We start from the raw sequence: 26,632 nt of genomic DNA on the forward strand, positions 1-26,632 counted from the left end.
ATGATTCTTGAGTCTTCAAGGAGGCTAGGGCTTCCTTCCTTGAGCTTAACAAATCAAGAACGCCGGAATAATCTTCTTTTTCGCTTTTTATCGCCGTAGAATCGGAAGAACTTGTTCTTCCGATTCTGTTATTTTTATTTTCTTTTTCGCGTTGTACGCAGAGCGTACAACGCGACGGGACTGGCTCCTCGAGCCTTTATGTGGCTATACTCCGTGCGCGACACGCATGAAATGTCGTGCGTACGTGTCGCACACCGAAGGCGCAAATGGCCCTTCTGATTTGCTTATGCCTCGTTGCGTGCTGTGGGTCCTTTCGTACGCGCTGCGCTTTTTAAAGAAAACTATTAGCGCTCAAACCAGCCCACTAAGGGCCGGTTTTAATAAAAAAAGTTTTTATTAAAAGAAATTCTTAAAATAAATTGGAAAAATTATTTCTAAATTCAAAACAAACTAATTTATTCATTTCAAAATGACCTTTAATTTTTTTGCTTATTTTTATTCATAGAAATAGGTCAATTAAATTCATTTAAATTGTCCTAATCATCATTTTAAAACCATTAAAATGTGTAAATTGACCTAATTATTTACTATATGTATTATCAAACTTGAAATTTAAGGAAATTCTTATTTTAACATAAAATCAAGATACCATGCATTAAAAATTAGTGTTTTAGATCATTAAAACCCAATAAATGTGAGGCAATTAGCATTTTTAGCTCATATTTGAATGTTATCACCTATATAAGGACGGCATGCCCAAGAGGATGGATAGGCTTATTGTGAAGATATCCAGTATTGTTTTTTTTCAATTGTTCTTTAGCTTTCGTATAGAAGTTAGATCGTAGCTGACAACCTTTGTCGAGATCGTCGGAATCGTGGCTTGCTCTCCACGACAGGATCTGCGTGGAAGACCGACGCCCCCTCCTGCATTAGTTTCTTCCTTCAAGAACACAGGTTCTTGGTAGTTACATTTCAAGAGATCTATCAAGATTGTGGTTCTTGGCGACGATCGGGGAACATCGCCATCGGCCCTCGCCTTCGGAACCCTCCGCTACCGAGTTCCCACGCTCGCGCCTGCGTCCGTCCCCTCCAACGCCCTCGCCGGCGTCCTGTCCCCAACTGCGCCCGCACTGTAGCCGTGCGGTGTCTGCACCTGCGCCCACGCCGTGTCCCGCCTGCGTTCGCGCCGGCACCTTGGCCGTGTCCTCGCCAGCGCCCGCACTTGCGCCCACACCAGCGTCCGCCCCCGCACGGCTTCTTGCCGCGACACGCGCCCGTGCTCTTGCTGCACCGCGCCTGCACCCCTGCCCGCGCCCACGCCAGCACCCCTGCCCGTGCCCGCGCCAACGCTCGCATCCGCACTCTCGCCAGCGCCCATGCTTGCGTCTTCGCTCGCGCTTGCGCCCTCGCTTACGCCCGCGCTCGCGCCCGTGCCCGTGCCCACGTCCGCGTCTTCTTCAGCACTGCTCTGCTTTACTCCCACGCCGGCTGACGCCAACCGCCCGTGCCTTCGTCCTCGCCTGTGCCCCCGCACGCTCCACAAGGCGATAGCCATCGTCATCGATGGACTCCCTAAAACAAATTGCCAGGTTCACATGAACCCATATTTCCCCTTCGTTTGCAGATCAATATTTCTTTCAATATTCGTCTATTGTTGTTCTGTGCCTCGAGAGATAGGATCCCCAATTAGACCCGTCGTAAAACCGTAGAAGAGTGAATAGTTATATTTCTTCTTGCGGTAGCGCCTAACTCCTTTGCGGAACGTTGGACGCTCTTGGATAGTGGAACTATCCCTTGTCTTATGCATTCGAAATTGATTCAAAGGGACGTTGGGAAGTCGCTTGTGCTCAATCGAACTTCGCCAACTTGACTAATTGCTGAACTTGTTCACTGCGTTACTTTGCACTTGTCGTTGTTTCTCAAATTTCATTATCATAATACTTAGCCATCTTAGTGATCTCTTAGACATTAGTTGTGGTGTAACCGAGCCGACCAATCCCGACAGGTCGTGTTACATCAAATACTTGTTGGGAGGCAGACCAATTATTGGGTTATTAGGTTGTGGAAAATTGTGCTCAAACCATGTTTTCAGTGCAGTATAAGATAGATCATCAATTTGTAGTTGGTGTTTAGTACGAATGAATCTTATTGCCCTATGGGGAGCTTGCTCTATGCTTCAATTGCTCATTGGAAGAGTGTTTGCTAGCAATTCATGTGTGCGGCCTATGGACGTATGCATGTGATGAAAGGACTCCCAAAACTTCATATCCAACTCTTCTTGAATATCAAGGTGATATTCTAACCACAAAAAGCTTCTAGTGGATAGAGTGTAGTGGAACACAAAGAAGAAAGGGGGACAGGTCTGGCTTGCATAAGGACCTAAAAGGGGTGCCCCCTTCTTTTTACTTATTTAATGCACTATATAAAAATGTAATTTCAAGTATGTCCACCACTGTCTATTAACTGTATATGTGTGACAGTGTAGGGCCATAGATTATTCTGTTTAATAACTTTAGTACCCCAAAAATACCAACATATACATAAATTAATCCAAGTTCAGCTTAATCTAATCAATAGGTGAGGTTTCCGCCGTGTGGGGTGCCAAGATACACCTCATTCTCAAGAAGATACTGATTAGTAACTTCTCTCAAGGAAGCTTTACCATTATCAATTAATTAATTTATATACTTTTTCAGCTTATTGAATGTAGGACAGAGGTAATGCTCAATAAGTAAATCTAAACCCACTTTACCAAAAAATTTCTATTATTTTACATGCCATGTATTACACTGATTACCATATTTCCATGAGCATGATGGTCTTATTGAGGACAATAAAAAGAATCTAGTTCATGAGTATGAGCCAAATATTTTATCTGTACTTTAATGTTTTTTGAAATCTAGTTGATTTCTTATTTACTATACTATATGCATGTTATAGTCACCATTAAATATATTCTTTAAAAAACATGAATTATAGGATAGAGCCCTCATGTTGTTGTAACACGATGCGGCAAGATCTAATGGCTCCTGTCACATCACATGGGACAGACAAAAATGTGTGATGCAATGAGATCTAATGATGTGTTTGTTTAGTAAATTCAACAAGAAGTATGACAGAATCTGGGTGATCCGAGGCGTAAGCACAGATGGTGACACGAGGGGTCAGAGCACCAACAGGCTCCCAATGATCTGAGTGCTGCATTATCATTTCTTTCATCATGTAGGTCAGACAACGTGTTGGAAGTGTTAAGTGCATCAATCACAGGCCAAGCTAAAACACTAAATGACAGTTTGAGCCACGGCCTTTTTAGGAATGTGGGGTTCCTTTCTCCTTGCTTTCAATGCCTAGGTGGATGAGAAGGGAGTTGATGTGAAACGACGATGGCTGGGATTGATCGGCGCGTTTCACGTCACAGGATTATGATGCGAACGTATGGGATGTAAGCCGAATGATGAGAAAATAGAATGAGCAGATAATTAGGGAAAAAATCAGAAATAACTTGAAAACATTATTTTCATGTAAATATATGATAACAACCCCATTTTAAGCTCTTTAAATGCATAAAATTGTGCTAATAACATGAAATAAAGACAGAAATTAGGGTGTTATCATATACCCCCCTACTTAGACATTGCTAGTCCCTTAGCAACATCTAAGTATTTTGCCGCATTATCATTTCTTTCATCCTGTAGGTCAGACAACGAGTGTTGGAAGTGTTAAGTGCATCAATCACAGGCCAAGCTAAAACACTAAATGACAGTTTGAGCCACGGCCTTTTCAGGAATGTGGGGTTCCTTTCTCCTTGGTTTGAATGCCTAAGTGGATGAGAAGGGAGTTGATGTGAAACGACGATGGCTGGGATTAATCGGCGCGTTTCACTTCACAGGATTATGATGCGAATGTATGGGATGTAAGCCGAATGATGAGAAAATAGAATGAGCAGATAAGGACTTGACGGATAGCGACGTCGGCCGTACCGATCAACGAGAGAGGAGTGATCCTAAGATCAAACTCCCAATGACCCGCTGAACCTACTAGAGCCCTGGAGGGTTCGGCGTCTAACAGCCCTGGAGGGTTCGGCGTCCAAGTCGGATGACAGTCCATCTACCACAAGAATCCCTACGCTCGACAAGGTGGCTAGTCCTATCCGATGATGTTCGAGAATATCGCGGTAGGGGACGCGATAGGGGAAGACAAGACTGTCGAAGATAATAATACTGGAGTTTATGGAGGTGAGACGAGACTGACCTTTGTATCGCTTAGTCCAAGGCGTCCAAGTCATCTAGCGGATGCTTAGTGTCGTATCGTGCGGGCGAGTGTCGTTGACGAGGACGAAACTGGGTGTGGACGGTGCGGTCGTAACTACCAGTAGAGAGCTGAGTCCACGGGTGGCGTGTAGTAAGAGTCGGGTCAATGGGCTCACAAGGCGCGCGCTTGGCTGGTGCACGGCGCAGCCGTGTGGGCGGCCAAGACAGCGAACCAAGTATCGTGGGAATAGTCATGTGGGTGGGGCAGAAAACCAAGAAATCGGTTATGGCGTAAAGGGTGGGAGTCAAGAAATCAAGAAAGATGAGGGCGAAGGGAGGGCGAAGGGGAGGACGAAGGGGAATCAAGGTGATATGGTGAGATCAAGAAATCAAGAAATCAAGAAATCAAGAAATCAAGAAATCAAGAAATCAAGAAATCAAGAAATCAAGAAATCAAGAAATCAAGAAATCAAGAAATCAAGAAATCAAGAAATCAAGAAATCAAGAAATCAAGAAATCAAGAAATCAAGAAATCAAGAAATCAAGAAATCAAGAAATCAAGAAATCAAGAAATCAAGAAATCAAGAAATCAAGAAATCAAGAAATCATGAAACCAAGAAATCAAGAATTCAAGAAATCAAGAGGAAAGAAAGGGGGACGATCAAGAAAGGCAAGAGGAGGCGGTTGGGAATCAAGAAACGATGGGGAAAGGAGGGTGGTTGATTAAGAAAGGCAAGAGGAGGTGGTTGGGAATCAAGAAACGATGGGAAAAGGAGGGTGGGCGATCAAGAAAGGCAAGAGGAGGCGGTTGGGAATCAAGAAACAAAGGGGAAAGGAGGGTGGGCGATCAAGAAAGGCAGGGGTAGGGGGAGGCCGATCAAGAAAGGCAATAAGAGGTGGTTGGGCGATCAAGAAGGGTAGGGGAAGGGGAAAGGGTGTTCAAGAAAGGGTAGGGGAAGCAGTTGGGCGATCAAGAATTTCAAGAAAATGGAGGATGAGAATGGGTGGCGTTCAAGAATCAGCGGGAAAGATCAAGAAATGGGGTTAGGTGATCAAGAAGCGAGGGTGAAGGGGTGGCGTCCAAGGAAATGTGGGCGAGACGGGCTGGATGAAGGAGAAGGGGGCGGGGGTGGATGTGGTGGAAGGTGGACAAGGGGGGGGGATCAAGAACCTGGCTGGCGTCGGGTTCTTCATGGTCGGGGCAATGCTCCCTCGACGGAGCGGATTCCTAGCTTGGTCGCGGCGTCGATGATGTTCAGGAACCTCCAAGAATTCCCGGAGTGATCTCGATGGAGACTCTTCTCAGCCCTAAAGGACAACATCTTCTTGAAAAATCTTTAACCCGTGCCCGAGTGATCTCGACGGCACGCTTCAGCACGATCCTCCCGGAGTGATCTCGACGGAAGAAACGTGGGCTCTACCCATGGAGTGATCTCAACGTGGGGTGGGGCTAGCCAAACCCCCTACACTAGAACTACGATAGAGGGAAGATCAATTGCAACTCAATTTTCAACAATGACTTCCCAATGTTCCTTGGGCATGCCATCCCCTTATATAGGGAGGATGGGTGCCAAGAGAACGTGGGAGAGGATGAACCGTCGCAAGACGTGGTTCGGCCTCTCCTTACAAATTCAAAATACAAATGAAAAAAGGAAATGAAAAACGAAGGACGGGGCCCAACACTAGCCCAATCCCAAAATCCAGAAATATAAGAAAAAGCAAACATAAATGAAAATGCATACTTACCCGGAGTACTTAAACCCCGGGTGGCGAGCGTCGGCGCGAGCTGCTCATCGTGGCTGTTGTCGTCTCGTCGCCTCATCCTCGAGATGGGTCTTCGTCTTCGTGGCGTCGTCCTTGGGATGGTCCTCCATCAGGAGTGTACTCGTTGCTAGGTATGATGCTATACTGCTAAGGTGAACTCTCTACACTCATCTGAAAGGGGCCTCACATCTCTCGCAAGCAAGATCACTCTCTCCCGGGGTGGCGGCCACCGAGTGCTTGTCTCCCGTTAGTGTTTTTCCACCCCAAAAATAGACGCAGCCAATTTTCTCCTCCTCTTTATCACAGAAAAAATGAAGGTAACAAAAAGGGATATATGGCATAATTGTTGGGGTTGTGACGCAAGAGATGGGAATAACATGAGGGGACTTGAATAAGTGTGTTAAAAAAATGTGGTGAATGTATGGTTGATGGAATGTGGTGCTACCTATGACAACCTACTCCCAAGATTTTTTAGAAGAAGTGGGGGAGATAGAAGAGATGGGACCAATGTGATGATACAAAGATAAAGAACAATATTACCATGAATAGGAAGTTAACACAAGAAATTGCGCAGGTCAAGCCTCCCCTTTTTTCGTCTTCTTCTTTTTTTTTTTTCACACTTCTTTCTGGTTCTTCTTCATTTCCTTCTTTTTTTTTTCAAAGAGGGGCATGACAAAAATGAAACACTTTCCATATTTAAATGGTTTTCAAACATCTTGTCATCACTAGCATGGTTGTCATAACAATCACATTGGTCTATAGAGAAGGGACAGAAGAATAAGATTTAGACAATGCAGAGTGAATTATGGACAGAAAAAGATACGAAGAGGCAGTATCGTAATGATACCGTGGAAAGGGAGATAGACGTACTTGGGAGATAGGCATATCCTTGGTAGTGGAAGCAAGGTGGTGGAGTCAAGTTGTGATGGACATGGCGTGAAGCGTGTGGAACAATGAGGAGGCTGGAAACGGTGTATTTCTGTGCATAGGACTTGGAGCATGACTGCCCACTATTTTGGAATGAAAGTAGGCTAATGGTGAGACAAAATACAAAAGTGGGATCGGCTATGTTGAACTGATGGAATGGGGGCTCTCAATTCACTCATCACTCCCCTTTTGAAGCATAGAGCTTCTACCCTTGACTTTCCATCATATAATCACCTACTAGACACCCTCTCCAATTTGAAATTGAAGATTTTCACTCAGAATCACTTGTGTTGCACCTCAACATGTTCCTGATCCGCTCTAGGAGCTTAACTTCTCTACACGTGTTTCCAAACCACTGGATGAAAGAAAATTAATTCATGTATGTGCATGTTAAAGATCGTTAAAAGCAGGTTCAATTCATGTAGTATTCTTTAAAATTAATCACATGAGTCAACGTTTTCCATATAAAATGAACTAGCTCCCCCCCACTAAAACACGCATGGTCCTCAATGCATAACGATTAAAATAACGAAAAGGAAAATTGAGGGAGAGAATTACAAACAGTGGGGATGGACTTGTGGCTTGCTATTGAGATGATAGATATAAAATCTTGAATACGTCATGCTGCATTTGACAATCTTCCCGTGAGAGCTGCGGATACAAGGCCCCATTCCTGAAACAAAACCAAAAACAAAGCGAGCAAAATGGAAAAGAAAATAAAACTAACAAGAAAATAAAACTAACAATAAAATAATGTAAGGATAAAAATAAAACTCCAAGGGGTTCAAACAAACGGTACTAGTATGGATTTAGGGATCCATAACGCCTTACGTGATAATTTCTTAAAGGGTTCTAAGATGGATTTAGGAATCCATACTTGGTGCCGTAGATTTGGGGTCGGAATGACTGTCGGCCTCGTAAAGATTGATTGCCTAGGAGTCCATTTCATTTTCTCATGTATTTGATTGCCCCCTTGATGATTCCTCTTGTCTACAAACATCCTCTTCATGCCAGCATTTGTCCTTATTCTATTATTTGTTGTTCTTTTGTTCTTCCTCTTTGGCATGGAGGTTGAGGGAATATCAGCAATATCTTTATGCAAAGTTTTATTATCCAAACTACATTTCTCTGTGCTCCTCATTTTGCACTTTTCCACTTGTAATACCTTGATATTGTTCTGTAAGTAGTGATTAATTATTGTCAAGGCCACAAGTCGTATTTGGGAATGCAAACATGAGGGTTTACAATAAGTTTGGATAACTGAAGTAGTAGACGGTGACGTGGAAACTTTGTTTTCAAGGATGGAAGTAGTTGTTGAGGCATGATTGTCCTCGTCAATATTTTCCTTAGAGATTTCCTTATCCTCTACCCTAAAGTGTCCACTTCTACTCGCCGAAGGGTCAGCTAGCTTAAGGGTAATTCTCTTATCATTTTCTCTAAGGATAACTTCCTTAAACTCTATGTCTATCACCGCTCTTGCTGATCTTAAGAAAGATCTTCCTAGAACAATAGGTGCTTTTTTTGTCGTTCCCTCTAAGATGAAAATATCAGATTTAAATCGACATCCATTAATATCAACACATACATTGATGATTTGGCCACTAGGAGTATATGAATTCCATCATCAAAGCATATGAGTTTGGAGGATGGCGTCACCTTACCTATAGGGTGTCTCTCTAGGACAGTTGAAGGGATGATACTATGGTTTGAACCTAGATCTATAAGCACATTGTGGAATCTACTTCCTCCAATATCACATACTATTCTAGAGTCCTTTGGCTCTGGAATCCTCTTCGACTCTAGACTAACTGTAGGTACCTCCCCGTCAAAAAGTTCGGATTGAGTTGGGGGAAGTTGGAATAAAGGCTCCTCCTCCCTACTCACCTCTCTACTAGGCTCTAATACTCTATAGTTCTCCATCTTCTCTAATCTTTCATGTAAGTTCACCATTTGATCCTTCATTAGTGATAGCACTAATATGATCGTGGGATCTATAGGAGCTTGTGTATGAAGCTTAGGCACACTAGAACTCCTAGGAGAACTCTCACCCTTAGAATCTATTGGTTGCGAGGGAACTTGACTTCCAATTTCCATAGATAAATCTATGGTAGCATCATCAGATGTTCTTCTAATAAATTCATGATCATGAGATGCTACCTCTAAAGATATAGGAGGCGTACTACAGTCGTGGATAGATCGAACATTCTCATCTACTATTTTGTTATTTTCCTCTTCCGTCCTCCTTAATTCTCTGTTTAAAACATCTACCCTCAACTCATCTCCGTGAAGGCTTTTATATGATCTTTCTCGGAGTATTAAATATTCCTCAAATGAAGGTGCCTTGTAATGCTCCCCTACTGTTCGCTGTGGTTGATTACTAGAGTGTCCAAATACTCTCATAGGAGGCGAAGATGTCTGGGTACTATTTGTCTCTATTTTGCCCTCCCTTGCAGCTTGCATCGCAAGCTCTTTCACTGTCATTCTAACGTTTGGCTGCGTATTTTCCATTTAAGTAAATCAAGATTCCCTGATCAAGGGATAGATAAATAGGATGACAAAAAGGTACTAAAAAGATAATTAATTCCAAAATCAAATACTCATTGCATATAGACGTTCAAGAAAATTAAAATATGATATCCTCTATTGAAGTTAAAAAATTATCAGAAATTTAGAGTTATTATAAATCAAAGAGAGAAATCACTTGACCCAATAACTCATTTACGATTTCAAAATACTTTATAGACACTCAATTGATAGAAATTAAAACCAATTAAATTCTTAGCATTGCTTCCCCGGCAACGGCGCCAATTGACAAGCCGAAAATAGGGGTAAAAACTATGCAATTTTTAGCCCTTGTCGTTGTGGATTTTGGCTTATGCAATAAAATTTATAAGAACTCCACTTAAGACGTATAGTGATAAGTACGAGTGTCATCCAAGGGAAGCTAGTAAGGAATTCGATTTGGTGATTGTATTGGTCATTTCACTCTGATTAAACTGAATTTGATCTTCAATGAGGATCAAGTCACACTAATTAGATGAGAATTTAGAAAGGGGGGTAGAAGAGTTGAGATGAATAGAAGAAATATGGAGCTCTAAATTGGCTTCTCTGATCCTAATAAAAGGATCCAAGAGGTCAATAGGAGAGGTTAAAAAAGAATTTTTAATTTGAGTTTGGTTTGTTTTTGCAACTTTGATAATTCAGAACTGAAATGGGGGTAATTTAATCTCCTAAGAATTAAAACTAATTTTTTTTAGAGTTTTTCTTTGGAATGCAGTTGAATGCTTAGTTGAATCCCTCAAATTCTCCTCTCAATCCTAATCAGGGCTTGTACATGCCGCTCAAGCCAACCGATTTAGAATTTTAGATCAAAACCAAGAAGAAGAAACAAGAAATTGAACTAATCTCATTCAAAATGCACAAATCCAAATTCAATCAAGGAAAAAGTACCAGATAACTTGATCCAGGGTATGACTCCTCTCTGTCTTGCAGCTGTGATAGAGAACCATCAAGAATGAGCTTCCCCCCTCGAAATTTACCTTTTATACTTAGGTTATATGGTGAAAATCACTATTTTACCCCCGTTTAGTAATTAATATTTATCTATCAATGTAGGCTGGATCTGAATGATCCAACCATACAGATAGAAAGAGGAGATCAAGACAAAAAAATCCATAAAAAAATCATCTCAATCGGACTTCAGAATCAAAAGTTATTAATAAATCAATTTTAAACCAATTTAATCCATTGGATTTAAAATTGATTTATTTATTAATTTTGTTTTTAAACACGCAATGACGTGTCGCTCTCTCATTGGCTGGCGCATTTTGGATCCTCCTTTTTGCAAAAAAAGTCCTTAAAAAGCCTGAAATTGCTTTTGGACGCCGCCCAAAAGTAATTGCGTATATGCCCCTTGCGCACCACTCTCTATCCTCCGATTTCTCCTAAAAACATTAAAAATATATATTTAAAATTGCAATAAAACACTGAAAAATTTTAAATTGGATCTTTACGCCTGCAGTTGCAACCGAGAGCTGTTTTGAGGGTCTTTCTGCAACGAAAGTTTGCAAAAAGGCCCTTGAAAGTTTGAAAATAATAAAAATACTTTTTTTATTATAAATATACTTTTTTTCCTTGAAATAAATACATTTTCTCATCAAATAAATCTCAGAAAATCCTAAAAATTCGTAAAAAATTTTTTAAAAAATTCTATAAAATTCACTGATTCATTCCCATGCTGATAAATGTCGAAATAAAATATTAAATATGCCATTTTCATTCAAAAATAATTATTTCGAGCTTCAATAAATCCTTTAAAATTCATAGAATTAACAGAAAAGTAGGGAAAATTCAGAAATCACTTGAAAACACTATTTTCATGTAAATATATTATAACAACCCCATTTTAAGCTCTTTAAATGCATAAAATTGTGCTAATAACATGAAATAAAGACAGAAATTAGGGTGTTATCAGCCATCAACTACGAGGATATCACGACCATAGGTCGTCGACCCACGGGAAATCTCCCGTAATTGAGTACACCCCGAGCTGCCACCACACGTGGCAAAGGACGTGGACGAGGAGGAGCACCCCTCCCGTACCTGTTTCAGGAGGATCAACCTGAGGACCAAGGAGCCTACCTTCGTGCCATGATCGTTAGGATGGATTGCATGGAGCGAATGTTCACGAACCAATGGAGCAGAAATGGAGGCCAACTACCCGGCATGCCGATATGACCCTATCTGGCCCCGCGATCCTAGGCCAATAGCCTACCCACAGGCACGCCGTGACAACTATTTCCGGCTGCCCTACCCTCGATATGAGGAGGTGGATGCTGTGCCACTACACCCACCACGCTCGATGCCTTTCGGCCTCGCGCCTCCCGAGGGTCTCCCCCACCTTTGGGATGATCATCATCAGGAGCTTAACCCGACCCGTTGCCACATGGATCTGCGATGCGAGGGCTACCCCATGCCCCAGCGACACTTAGACAAATACGAACGTCGGCGTGAGGAACACCGCGCCCGCATCCCGAGAAGCGTGCGCGTCGACGTTACCGTCTTTGAGGGTTCACAAAAACCCAAGGAATTCATCGACTGGGAGTCGAACATGAACTCCTATTTTTGGTTTTACCGCATGGATGACGACCTATGTGTCGAATACGTGGAGACTAGACTTGGCGGACAAGCCAAGATCTTTTGGGAGAACGAGCGTGTCGCCACTAAGCGGCGAGGATGACCCATCACGTTCTGGGCTGAAATGGTGCAAAAGCTGCATAGCAAGTACGTCCCTCGGCAATATCTGATGTCACTCTTCCTCTTGTGGCTCGACCTCAAGCAAGGTCAGCTCATAGTGATGGAGTACATAGAGGCCTTCGAGGAGTGTCGGATGCGATGCCGATTCGTGGAGGACTGTCAAATCATCGTTAGATTGCTCACCCATGGACTCATACCGGCCCTACGCAACGAGGTCCTCAAGTGCCAATCGACTGAAGTCGACAAGGCTTATCATCTGGTTGATCACCTAGAGCATCTGTCCGACGATCCTGCCGTACCCGACGCAAGCACAGCACCCTGGGCTCCACCCATCCAGACAGTCCCTGCTCGAACTACCCCACCCGTGACCACATGGGTTATCCCGACCACCGGAGGGCAGGGAACCACCCAGGCCACTTCTGTGGGATCTACCCCATTAGCTCGTGCCGTCACGAGCGACATACCAGCCGGATCACTGCTATTACATTGAGCAATTCATCTTCTTGTTGTCGGGTAAGTGATGAAGAGATGATCACAGGTAAGGTTTTCTTTTCATCCAAGTATGCATATTTGAGGGACGAAGGTAAAGGTTTTAAATCTAGGCCGACCTCAACCGAAGGAGAGTCTATGATCTCATCATCTAGCTCTCTACTTTCTATATGCGATAAATACCCCTTTACTATTGCTTCCTCTCCTTCATCTTCTGCACACAACTTTAACTCTTCATTGCTCCCTAAGGGGCACTTCATCACCTTTGAAATATCAATATGCACTCTCTCTTTTCCAATTTTGAATTCTATAGTCCCCTTTTCCCAATCCATGATCGTCCTCGCCGTCACTAAGAACGGTCTTCCTAGAATAATAGGAGCTAAACTAATGCTTCCTGAAATCTTTACGTCAGTGACTATGAAATCTACAGGGATTTCACAATTCTCTACATTAATCATGACGTCAGTCAATCTTCCTTCAGGTTGCCTAACAGTTCCGTCAGCCAAAAGTAGGTCCATATGGATTTCTTCAAGCTCCTCGAAGCCATACTCTTCGTACAAAGCCGTGGGAATTATGCTAATGCTTGCTCCTGTACCTAATAAAACTTTCGAAAAAGTTTTTCCTCCTATTTCACAGGTGATGAAAGGGGCACCGTGATCTCTCATTTTGATAGGGATGGCATTCAAAATGCTAGAAGCATTTTCTGAAAGTTTCACTACTTCCCTTGGTTTTCTAGTGGTGCAGGAATCCTTAAGGTATTTCTTTAGGGAGGGTGCACACCTAAGCATGTCTTCCACCGTAACAGTCATGGTGGCCTTTTTAAAATTCTCTAACAACCTACTTTCATAATCGTGTACAGGTTTTTTTCTATTAAGAGCAGAGGGGTAAGGAACGTCTTGCCCACTCGTAGAGGGTAGAGGCTCCTTCTCATAGGAAAGATCCTCTTCTTCTTCCCCCCTTCGCTCATTTTCTTTTCTTGAATTCTCTGCAGAATTCTGATAAGGATCCTGAATTTCTTTTTCACTTCTCAATTTTGAGATTGCTAGAACTTCAGGATCTTCTTCCTTCATCTCATCATGAATGGAGTGCTGTACATGATGTAGGTTGCATGGATTTATCATAGGTTTTGTAGGAAATCTACTAGATGTGCAGTGATATTCTGTTGGTGTACCTTGAGTTTCAAAAGTTCCAGGCTTGAAACTCTCCAGCAGCTTCCTCATTTGCTCTTGTGACTCCAGCATCTGCTTCGTTTGAAACTCCATCATCATTTGCATTCTCGTCTCCATCTCTGCCTTCAACTTCTGATTTTGTTTCTCTATCATATCTGAAATAACAGGGGTGAGTGCAGAAAAATCAGGTTGGGTTTGAGATGGAACCTGGTACTGCTGCTGAGGTCTGGACTGAAACTGCTGTTTTTGCTGGAATTGCGACTGAAATGGAGCCTTGTTCCCTTGGTTGAAGCCCTCTCCACCTTGGAAACCAACCCTCTTTTGGCCAGCCCATGGTTGTGGTTGTTGATTAAATGCTTTCACCTCCTCCTCCATGGACTAGCAAGCTCCATCTTCATGTTCTCTGCTGAAACAGAGAGAGCAGATTTTTGTTTTAATAATGGGAGAGTTATTTAGAAAGACATTCCTCAAGGTGGAAGTGAGCTCTTCCAATTTTTGATTGGTTTCTCTTAGGCCTGCTTGCAGCTCCACCTCCTTAGCATTGACCTGCAGAACTCCTGCTCTCTTGGGTTGCAGGTTTCTCCCATTTTGATTTGCCCCAATCTCATGCAGATCAGTTTCTGCAACTCTCTCCAAAATATCAAAAACTTCATCTTCATATGCAGTATAAAATGTTCCCCCGGAGGCTAAATTAACCTTATTTTTCATGAAATCTGACAAAGATTCACAGAAATTTTGGGCTAGTTGACAGTGCTCAATTCCATGATGAGGGCATTTCCTCAGCAGGTCATTGAACCTCTCCCACGATTCACTAAAAGCCTCACCTTCATGGGGATGGAAATTATGGATTTCCCTTCTATAAAAATTAGTTTTGGAGAGAGGGTAAAATTTCTGCAGAAACTTTACCTACATCTCATCCCAAGTATTAAAAGTAATTCCTAAATTACGATACCAGGAGAATGCCTTGTCTTTTAATGTCAGAGGAAAATATTTCCTTTTTAACATCTCTGTAGATAAACCTGGAACATTTGGGAAGAGAATCTAATATGGAAATCATCTAGGAATTCTAAAGGGTTTTGTGCAGGTAAGCCATTAAATTCAGGTAAAGAGTGTATTAATACATTGTCATACCTGAACATGATACCCTCACATATGTTCAGATTCACATCCGTTTGCCGCAGGCTTTCGGAGGGCGTCGATCTATCCAGCATGGTTCTCCTCCTCTCATTCTTTTGACGTCCTTCTTCTGCCATAGTTTCCTGCTGGTTTTCTGGTTCTATGACTGTAGATTCTGTAGTGGCGTCTCGCGCAACGTTCTCTGCAGATCTCTCACCAGCCTTTGATCTTGTCACTACCATAGAACTTCAGCAGAAAGTTAGAAAGACAATGAGCTGAGGATTTTCAAGTCCTCCAGCTTTAGGAGAATGAGTAAATAATGACTGAAAAAACAGAAAAGAAATTGCTACTGTAATACCGTGCTCCCCGACAACGGCGCCACTTGATAAACTCAGTTTTGGGGTGTTTTTACTGGTTATTTATCAGTTAAATCGTGTGAGGATAGAGCTTATACAACAAAAATTAGAACCTCACAACCTTAGGGCAAGTGGGGTGTCGATCCACAGGGAGCAGGTAAAATGGTAGTAGTTCTTTTCAATTCAATCTGTATGTTCAGTTTCTATTTCCAAATATCAAACTCTGTTAAAAATTCTTTAGTAAAAGCTACAGAGATTTCTTTAAAAGTATTGGTTCAGTCAAATCTTCAGTTAGATTATCTTCAGTTAGGTTCTACAGAGCTATCTTGGTAAAACTCAACTGAGCAGAACCGTCAGCAGAGAATTTCTTTGCTGACAGTTTGCTTATGCTCTGTGGGGCAATTGAGCAAACACCCTGCGCGCGGACCGCTGCTTGCGCGTAGGGGTGCCAATCAGTCACCTTGGCAGCCTGGGCGGCCGGTGGCCCTAGCTGCTAGCGGCGTGGGCTGCTAGCAGCGTGAGCTGCCAACAGCGTGCACTGTTGGCGGCTGAGCAGCTGGCGGCCGTGGCTGCTTGCAGCTCGCGCTGCTGGCAGCCTTGGTTGCCCGCGGCATGAGCTGTTGGCGACCTTGGCTGCCCGCAGCTCACGTTGCTGGCAGCTTTGGTTGCTGGCAGCGTCAGCTGCTGGCTGCCTAGACTGCTGGCGACCGAGGCTATAGCCTTGGTCGCTGGCTGTCTTGGCTGCTAGCAGCCTAGGCCGCCCACCCCTTAGGTAGCTGCGACTGGGGCTGCTGGCAACCTAGGCAGTTGCCTTGGTTGCTGGCTGCCTGGAAGCTGCTACCAGAGGTGACTTCACCTGGACAATGAAGAACAACAGGGTTTTTTGGAAGGCAAAAGGAAGAACGATTCAATCTACTGTAAAACTCAAAATCAAGAGTAGATAGATGAACAACAGTCGTTGGAGAATGCTGAAAACGCAGATTATGATCTCCAGCCCAACCCCTGATTGTCTTAGAAGGGAGAAGAGGAAAAAACACTGAAACCAGAACAATCACACATCCTTGTGTCACGCCCTTCCGGCAAGGAGATGATCTTCTTGGCCTGGCTATGCCTCAGCTTTTCTCTCTCCCAGCTCCAATGCTCAGCAGCTCTTGGAGGGTCTGTAGAAATCCTTCTTCTCCAAGCCCTAGCCTCCTTAGAGAGAAATTCTAGACAACCTACAATGAGCCCTTAAGAGGCTATTTATAGGTTTCTCTTAAACATGCTTAATGGAGAAATTAGGGCTTTTCTTCTTCTTGATTTTTGCCAGCTTCTCGTGATCAACTTCATTTCTCTTTGAATGCTTAATCCATATCTGAACTTATTAATCAAACACGTGAGTTCTAATCCACTTGATTCAAAGAATCAAGTGGGGTTAGTAAGTTGGAAAATAATGCATATGAACGATAACCAATATGGATTAAGTGGATGCAATTGATGCTTTTATGCTCAAGAAACTCTTAATATTTGATGACATATTGAGAGTCATCACCTGTCGCCCACTAGACCTAGCTCCTGTAGACCCGCATGTTAGGGTGTCAGAAGACGGTCTTGCATTTGCCTAGCATATTTCTGCATTGCATCATCGCATCCACGATAGGATCACACAACAAAATGGAGTGTACAAGCAAGTTGCCGACTTGCATCGCTGACCCCGAGATTTCGACGTGGGAGACTTAGTGATAGTTAGACTTAGGCCGGAGAAGTACTCTCCCGGGAGCGCTACAAAGCTACATGCTCGTAGTGCCGGCCCGTTCCCGATTCTCCAAAGAGGGGCCCTTGAACTACTAAATGAAAAAAAAATGGAAAGAAAAGGAAAGGCTTAAAACTAAGGCCCATGAACGGGAGGGGAAGATATCATTATACGGGATCTTCCCCTCACTATATCGTAGGTACGACAAACAGAAACTACAAAAGAAAGGAAGAGTGTGAGCAATGAAAGTGATAGACGGAATCGAAGATGGCGCATTGTTACAAGGGATATTTGAATCTGGGTGCCCGCGTCGTCGCTTCGGCTTGTCGTGCGGGCTTGACGCGAGTCGCTGGGAGGATCGATGGCAGTGGCAACTCCTTGAGCGATGGTCCTGTGGTCTGGAACGGTGCCGTGCCATCAATCCTCCCGGGGTGGGAAGGACTCGACTCCGGCGACGACGTATAGAGATATAGATAGAGATACAAATAGGAATAGAGATAGAGAGAGAGAGAGAGATAGAGATAGAGATAGAGATAGAGATATAGATAGCAAGAGAGGTAGAGATAGAGATAGAGATATAGATAGCGAGAGAGGTAGAGATAGAGATAGAGATAGTAGAAGATTCACATAGAGAAAAAGAAATAGATAGAGATGGAGATTGAGATAGAGATATTGATAGAGATAGGGATAGAGATAGAGACAAATATAGAGATAGAGATAGAGATAGAGATAAAGCTTGACATAGAGATAGAGATAAAGATAAAAATAGCGTTAGAGATAGAGTTAGAGATAGAGATAGCGATAGTGCTAGAGATAGAGATAGAGATAGAGATAAAAATAAAGATAGATACAGAATTAAAGATACAGATTGCAATATAAACATAGAGATTGAAATAAAGATATTGATAGAGATAGATATACAGATCGAATTAGAGATAGATATATAGATAGAGATAGATATAGAGACTGAAATAGAGATGGAGAGAGAGATAACGATAATGTAGAGCTCGCGATAGTGATAGAGATAGAGGCAGAGATAGCGATAGAGATAGACATAGAGATAGATACAGAGATAAAGTAGAGATAGTGATAGATATATATATAGATAAAGAGATAGAGTTAGAGATAGAGATAGAGATAGAGATAGAGGTAGAGATAGAGATAGAAATAGAGATAGATATAGATATAGAGATAGAGATAGAGATAGATATAGAGATAGAGATAGAGATAGAGATAGAGATAGATATAAAGATATAGATAGAGATAGAGACAGAGATAGAAAGAGAGAGATAGAGATAGAGATAGAGATAGAGCTAGAGATAGAGATAGAGACAGAGATTGAGATGGAGGTAGAGATAGCGATAGAGATAGAGACAGAGATAGAGAAAGGAATAGAAATAGAGATATAGAGAGATAGAGAAAAAGATAGAGATAGAGAAGAGATAGACATAGAGAGCGCGATGGAGATAGAGATAGAGATAGCCAAAAAGATAAATTAGAGATAGCGAGAGTGTTAAATATAGAGATAGTAATAGAGATAGAGATAGAGATAGAGATAGAGATAGAGATAGAGATAGAGATAGAGATAAAGAGAGAGATAGAGATAGAGATTGAGATGGAGACAGAGATAGAGATAGAGATAGAGATAGAGATAGAGATAGAGATAGAGATAGAAATAAGGATAGAGATAAAGATAGAGATAGTAATATAGATAGAGATAGAGCTAGAGAAACAGATAAGGATAGAGATAGAGATAAAGATAGAGATAGAGATAGAGATAGAGATAGAGATAGAGATAGAGATAGAGATAGAGATAGAGATAGAGATAGAGATAGAGATAGTAATATAGATAGAAACAGCGATAGAGATGGAGACAGGGATAGAGAAAGAGCTAGAGGTAGAGATAAAGATAGAGATAGAAACAAAGATAGCGATAAAGAAAGAGATAGAGATAGAGATAGGGATAGAGATGGAGATAGATACAATGCTAAGGATTGAGATAGAGATAAAAAAAGAGATAGAGATAGAGAAGGAGATAGAGATATAGTTACAGATAGAGATAGAGATCGAGATAGACACATCGATAGAGAAAGAGATAGATATAGAGATACAGATAGAGTTAGAGATAAAGCTAGAGATAGAGATAAAGATAGGGATAAAGATAGAGATTGAGATAGAGGTATAGATAGATATAGCGATAGACATAGAGATAGAGGTAGGGATAGAGATAAAAATAGATGTAGAGCTAGAGTTAAAGATAGTGATAGTGATATCGATAAAGACAGAGATATAGATTGAGATAGAACGACAGATAGAGACAGAGATAGAAATAGACATAGAGATAGAGATAGAGATAAAAATAGAGATAGAGATAGTGTTAAAGATAGAGATAGTGATAAAGATAGAAATTGATGCCGGACGTCGTCTTAACGGCGTCCGACCGTCACCGAGGGTAGGAACTCGGTGTCGTATCACTAACTAATCGGGTTACGTCCACGACGTCAACTGATGGATATGCGGGGAACAGAAATGCATGTATGACGATAACGAGAACGATGGTTCTACGATGGTACGTGCAATGCGCCGACAAGCTACGAGAGCCGATCCGGAGCGGGGACGGGGTCACCTAGCTAGGTTGAACCAGCCCTCCAAGTCGTCTGAGGCGGGTCGAGGGCGCGCACGCCGTCGAATGGGGATAACTCCCACTGGAACGCTCACGCGCGTCGGGGCGTCCCGACTCTTACCGGGCAGGTAAGACGCTCGTCTTTGTTTCGTCGTTCTCTCAATCTGTCTCACTCACCTATCTAACCCGAGCGCGGCGGAGGCAATACGAAAGAATACTGAAGGAAATAAATGACGTAAAGAGGCGAGGGGAAGCAGAGTACCTTCGTCGCGCTGGCGACGGGATCTTCGTACCAACTGGTTCCGGAGGAGGGAGTTGTCGGGGCGCCGGAGGTTGACTGGTGCGGAGGCGGTTGCGCGCCGCAGTCGGCGCGAGCGTGCAGTGTGGCGTGGTCGACGGCGAGCAGTGCGGTGGGGCGACATCACGAGCACGGCGGCGATATTGCGGATCGGGCGACGGGCGGTCACGGCTAGCGCGACCGGAGCGACAGCTTGGTGAGTGTGAGAGAGCGGCGGCAGCGGTGCGGCGGCGGCATGGCGGCGCGCGGCGGCGAGGACGGCACGGCAGCGGCAGCACGGGCGGCACGGCGGGCGGCGCGCGGCGGCGCGCGCGCGGCGGCGCGCGCGCGCGGGCGGCGGCGGTGCGCGGCGGCAAGCGCGCTTGGCGTGGCGGCGGATGCGCGGCGGCGCGGCGCGGTGCGCTGATCGGCGCGCGGCGCGGCGCGGCGGCTGCGCGGGCGGTGGCGCCGGCGGTGGCGCGGCGGTGGCGCGGCGGCGCGCGGCAGCGCGCGGGCGTGCGCGCGTGGCGCGGCGCGCGGCGCATGCGGCGGCGCGAGGCGGTGGCGCAGCGGCGGCGCGCGGGCGGCGCAGCGCGGCGGCACGGCGGCGGCACGGTGGGCGCGGTGGCGCGGCGGTGGCGGCGGCTCCCCTCCTCCTTCCTCCTTCCTCCTTTCTCCTCCTCCTCTCTTCTTCTTCTTTTTCTCCTCTTCTTCTTCTTTCTTCTATTCTTCTCCACGACCTGACCCTTCTTTCTCAAAATGCAATTCTTCAAAAATTTAGGTCAAGGTAAGGAAGCGCCCACCTCTTCCCTTATATATGGGTGAAGATGGCCCTTCCTTAAGTCCAATAACACAAAATAAAAGGGAGAGAAAATAAGCAAGAAAATAGGAAACGGGCTTGTCAGGCCCAACATAAAAAAAGGGGGGAAAGGGTTCCTCCTGTGGGCCCTTCCCCCGCTACACGACAATACGAATAAAGGGAAAACTATAAGATAAAGTAACTGACTGTAACGGTGTGCTCCGGTGGTCGGCGTCCGCGTCATGCCGAGTAACGGAATGCGGGATCCCGTGTTGCTGCGGCGGCTCGTCGTGGTGGCTGGACTCGTCTCGGTGGCGAGCTGGGTAGTGCCGGCTCTTCGGGTGCTGGGTCGGGGAAGTCCTGCTGCTCCTCTGCTGCTGGCTCGATGACGTCCGGTGGTGACGCGCCATCAGAAATCGAGATAGAGATTGAGATAGACATAGAGATAGAGATAGATAGAGATCAAGATAGAGATAGAGATAGAGATTGAGATAGAGATAGAGATAGAGATAGAGAAAAAGATAGAGATAAAGAGATAGAAATAGATAGAGATAGAGATAAAGATAGAGTTAGAGTTAGAGATAGAGATACAGATAGAGATAGACATAGAGATAAAGATTGAGGAAGATATAGCGATAAAGATTGAGTGAAAGATAGAATAGAGATAGAGATAGAAATAGACATAGACATAGATATAGAGATAGACATAGAGATAGAGATGGAGATAGAGATAGAGATATAGATAAAGACGGAGATCGAGATAGAGATCGCGATTGGGATAGAGATAGAGATAGAGATAGAAGAAGCGATAGAGATAGAGATAGTGATAGAGATAGAGATAAAGATAGAGATAGAGATAGAGCTAGAGATAGAGAAAGAGATTGAGGTAGAGATGGACAGAGAGATAGAGATAGAGATAGAGATAGGGATAGAAATAGGAAAAGCGATAGAGAAAGAGATAGAGATGGAGATAGAAGAAGCGATAGAGATCGAGATAGTGATAGAGATAGAGATAAAGATAGAGAAGAGATAGACCTAGAGATAGAGAAAGAGATTGAGGTAGAGATAGACAGAGAGATAGAGATAGAGATAGAGATAGAGATAGAGATAGGGATAGAGATAGAAAAAGCGATATAGATAGAGATAGAGATAGAGATAGAAATAGAGATTGAGATAAATATAAAGAAAGAGATAGATAAATAGAGATAGAAAGAGATATAGAGATAGAACAAAAAAGACATAGAGATAGTCATAGAGATAGAGATAGAGATAGAGATAGAGGAAGAGATAGAGATAGAGATAGAGATAGAGACCGAGATAGAAATAAAGATAGAGATACAGATAGAGATAGAATAAAAAAGAGATAGAGATAGAGATAGAGATAAAATTGAGATAGGGATAGAGATAGAGAAAGACATAGAGATAGACAGAGAGATAGAGATAGAGATAGAGATAGAGATAGAGATAGATATAGAGATCGAGATAGAGATAGAGATAGAGATAGAGATAGAGATAGAGATAGAGATAGAGATAGAGATAGAGATAGAGATAGAGATAGAGATAGAGATAGAGATATAGATAGATATAGACATAGAGATAGAGATAGTGATAGAGATAAAGATCGTGATAGAGCTAGAGCTAGAGATAGAGATAGAGATAGAGATAGAGATAGAGATAGAGATAGATATGGAGATAGAGATAGAGATAGAGACAGAGATAGAGATAGATATAAAGATAGAGATAAAGATAGATATAGAGATAGACATAGAGATAGAGGTAGTGATAGAGATAAATATAGGCAAAGAGATAGACTTAAAGATACTGGTAATGATAGAGATAGACATAGAGATAGAGATAGAAATAGAGATAGAGATAGTGATACAGATAGAGATTGAGATAGAGTGAGAGATAGAGACAGAGATAGAGATAGAGATAGAGATAGAGATATAAATAAAGATAGAGATAGTGTTAAAGATAGAGAAGGTGATACAGATAGAAATAAAGATAGAGATAGAGATAGAGATCAAGATAGAGATATTTATAGAGATAAATATAGAGATAGAGATAGAGATAGGGATACAGATAAAGACAGAGATAGAGCTAGAGATAGACAGAGAATAGAGATAGAGATAGAGATAGAGATAGCGATAGAGATAGAGATAGAGATAGCGAAATAGATAGAGATAAAGATACTGGTAATGAGAGAGATAGCGATAGAAATAGAGATAGAGATAGAGATAGAGATATAGATAGAGATTGAGATAGAGAGAGAGATAGAGATAGAGATTAAAAAAAATAGAGATAGTGTTAAAGATAGAGAAGGAGATAGAGATAGAAATAAAGCTAGAGATAGAGATAGAGTTCGAGATAGAGATATTGATAGAGATAGATATAGAGATAGAGATAGAGATAGAGCTAGAGATAGACAGAGAGATAGAGATAGCAATAGAGATAGTGACAGAGATAGGGATAAGGATAGAGATAAAGATAGAGATAGAGATAGAGAAATAGATAGAAATAGAGAAAGAGATAGACATAAAGATAGAGGTCGAGATAGAGCTAGAGATAAAAATAGAGATAGAGAAAGATATAGACATAAAGATTGAGTTAGACATAGAGATAGAGATACAGATAAAGATAGAGATAGAGATAGACATCGGGATAGAGATAGAGAGAGAGATAGGGATAGAAATGGAGATAGAGATGGAGATAGCAATTGCTATAGAGATCAAGGTAGAGATAGAGATAGACATAGAGTTAGAGAAAGAGATAGAGATAAAAATTGAGATAGAGAAAGAGATAGCGATAGAGATAGAGATAGAGATAATGTTAGAAATATAGATAGAGATAAAGATAGAGATAGGGATAGCGATAGAGATATAGATAGAGATAGAGATAGAGGTAGAGGAAGAGATAGAGCTAAAGATAGAGAGAGAAATAAAGATAGAGATAGAAATAGAGATAAAGATGGAGATAGCCATACAAATAGAGATAGAGTAAGAGATAGAGATAGAGATAGAGGCAGAGATAGAGATAGAGATAGAGATAGAGATAGAGATAGAAATAGAGATAGAGATAGAGATAGAGATAGCGATAGACATAGAGGTAGAGATAGTGATAGAGATGGAGGTAGAGATAGAAATAAACATAGAGATAGAGATAGAAATAAACATAGAGATAGAGATAGAGATAGTCATAGATTTAGAGAAAGAGATAGAGATAAAAATTTAGATAGATATAGAAATAGAGATAGAGATAGATAAAAAGAAAGAGATAGATATACAGATAGAGATAGAGATAGAGAGAGATAGTAAGAGATATAGAGATAGAGATACAGATATAGATAAATCTAGAGATAAAGATAGATAAAGAGAGGGATAGGGATAGAGATAGGGATAGAGATAGAGATAGAGATTGAGATAGAGAGAAAGATAGAAATAGAGACAGAGGAAGAGATAGAGCTAACGATAGAGAGAGAAATAAATATAGAGATAGAAATACAGATAAAGATGGAGATAATAATACAAATAGAGATAGAGTAAGAGATAGAGATAGAGGTAGAGATAGAGATAGAGATAGAGATAGAGATAGAGATAGGGATAGAGATAGAGATAGCGATAGAGATAGAGACAGAAAAAGAGATAGAGATAGAGATAGATATAGATATAACGATAGAGATAGATATAGATATAGAGATAGCGATAGAGATTGAGATAGATATAGAGATAGAGATAGAGATAGAGGAAAAGATAGAGATTAAGATAGAGATAGAGACAGAGATAGAGAAAGAGCCAGAGATAGAGATATGGATAGAGATAGAGACAGAGATAGAGACAAAGAAAGAGATGGAGATAGAGATAGAGATAGCGACAGAGTTGGAGATAGAGATAGATATAGAGATAGAGATAGTGATAGAGATAGCGATATAGATAAAAATAGAGAGAGAAATAAAGATAGAGATAGAAATAGAGATAAAGATGGAAATAGCCATACAAATAGAGATAGAGTAAGAGATAGAGATAGAGATAGAGATAGAGACAGAGATAGAGATAGAGATAGAGATAGAGATAAAAATAGAGATAGAGATAGAGATAGAGATAGAGATAGACATAGACGTAGAGATAGTGATAGAGATAGAGGCAGAGATAGAAATAAACATAGAGATAGAGATAGAGATAGGCATAGATTTAGAGAAAGAGATAGAGATAAAAATTTAGATAGATATAGAAATAGAGGTAGAGATAGAGAAAAAGATAGATATATATATATAGATAGAGATAGAGATAGAGACAAAGATAGAAAGAGATATAGAGATAGAGATACAGATATAGATAAATATAGAGGTAAAGATAGATAATGAGAGGGATAGGGATAGAGATAGGGATAGAGATAGAGATAGAGTTAAAGATTGAGATAGAGAGAAAGATAGAGATAGAGACAAAGGAAGAGATAGAGCTAACGATAGAGAGAGAAATAAATATAGAGATAGAAATACAGATAAAGATGCAGATAACAACACAAATATAGATAGAGCAAGAGATAGAGATAGAGGTAGAGAGAGAGATAGGGATAGCGATAGAGATAAAGATAGAGAGAGAGATAGGCATAGATTTAGAGAAAGAGATAGAGATAAAATTTTTTGATAGAGATAGAGATAGCGATAGAGATAGAGATAGAGATAGAGATAGAGATAGAGATAGAAATAGAGATAGCGATAGAGGTAAAGATAGAGATAGAGATAGAGATAGAGATAGAGATAGAGATAGCGATAGAGATAGAGATAGTAAAGATAGAGATAGATAGATAGATAGAGATAGAGATAGAGACAGAGATAGAAAGAGATAAAGAGATAGAGATACAGATACAGATATAGCAAGAGGTAAGGATAGATAAAGAGCGGGATAGGGATAGAGATAGGGATAGAGAGAGAGATAGGGATCGATATAGAGATAGAGATAGAGATAGAGATAGAGATAAAGATAGAGATAGTGATAGATATAGAGTTAGAGATACAGATAGTGATAGAGTTAGGGATAGAGATAAAGATAGAGGTAGAGATAGAGGTAGAGATAGAAATATGGATAAAGAATGAGACAAAGAAAGACATAGAGAGAGAGAAAGAGATAGTGATAGCGATAGATATAAAGATAGAGATTCAGATAGAGATAGAGATAGAGATAGCGAGAGAGAGAGAGACAGAGATAGAGAACGAGATAGAGATAGGGATATAGAGAGACATATAGATAGAGATAGAGAAAGAGATAGAGATAGAGATAGAGAGAGAGAAAGCGATAGAGATAGAGATGGAGATAGAGATAGAGGTTAAAAAAAATAGACATAGTGTTAAATATAGAGAAGGTGATAGAGATAGAAATAAACATAGAGCTAGAGATAGAGATCGAGATAACGATATTGATAGAGATAAAGAAAGAGATAGAGATAGAGATAGAGATAGAGCTAGAGATAGACAGAGAAATAGAGATAGATATAGAGATAGAGATAGCGATAGAGATAGGGATAGAGATAGATATAGAGATGGAGAAAGAGATAGACATAAAGATAGAGTTAGAGATAGAGAAAGATATATAGATAAAGATAGCGATAGAGATAGAGATAGAGATAGTAAAGATAGAGATAGAGATAGACATAGGGATAGAGATAGAGATAGAGATAGAGACAGAGATAGATATGGAGATAGCAATTGCAATGGAGATTTATGTAGAGATAGAGATAGAGATAGAGTTAGAGAAAGAGATAGAGATTAAATTTGAGATAGAGATAGAGATAGCGATAGAGATAGAGATGGAGATAATGGTAGAGATAGAGATAGAGAATGAGAAAGAGATAGAGATAGAGATATGGATAGAGATAGAG

General features: G+C 41.7%; 1 non-coding gene across 1 annotated transcript; it reads left to right on the forward strand.

Moving 5' to 3' along the window:
• The first annotated feature begins 14,612 nt into the window (after nt 1-14,612).
• Nucleotides 14,613-14,721, forward strand: LOC144714384 (small nucleolar RNA R71). The gene has a single exon (XR_013584343.1). It is a non-coding gene; the product is annotated as a small nucleolar RNA R71 (small nucleolar RNA).
• The last annotated feature ends 11,911 nt before the right edge of the window (nt 14,722-26,632 follow it).

Source organism: Wolffia australiana, chromosome 1, assembly GCF_029677425.1.
Source record: "Wolffia australiana isolate 7733 chromosome 1, ASM2967742v1".
NCBI lineage: Eukaryota > Viridiplantae > Streptophyta > Magnoliopsida > Alismatales > Araceae > Wolffia > Wolffia australiana.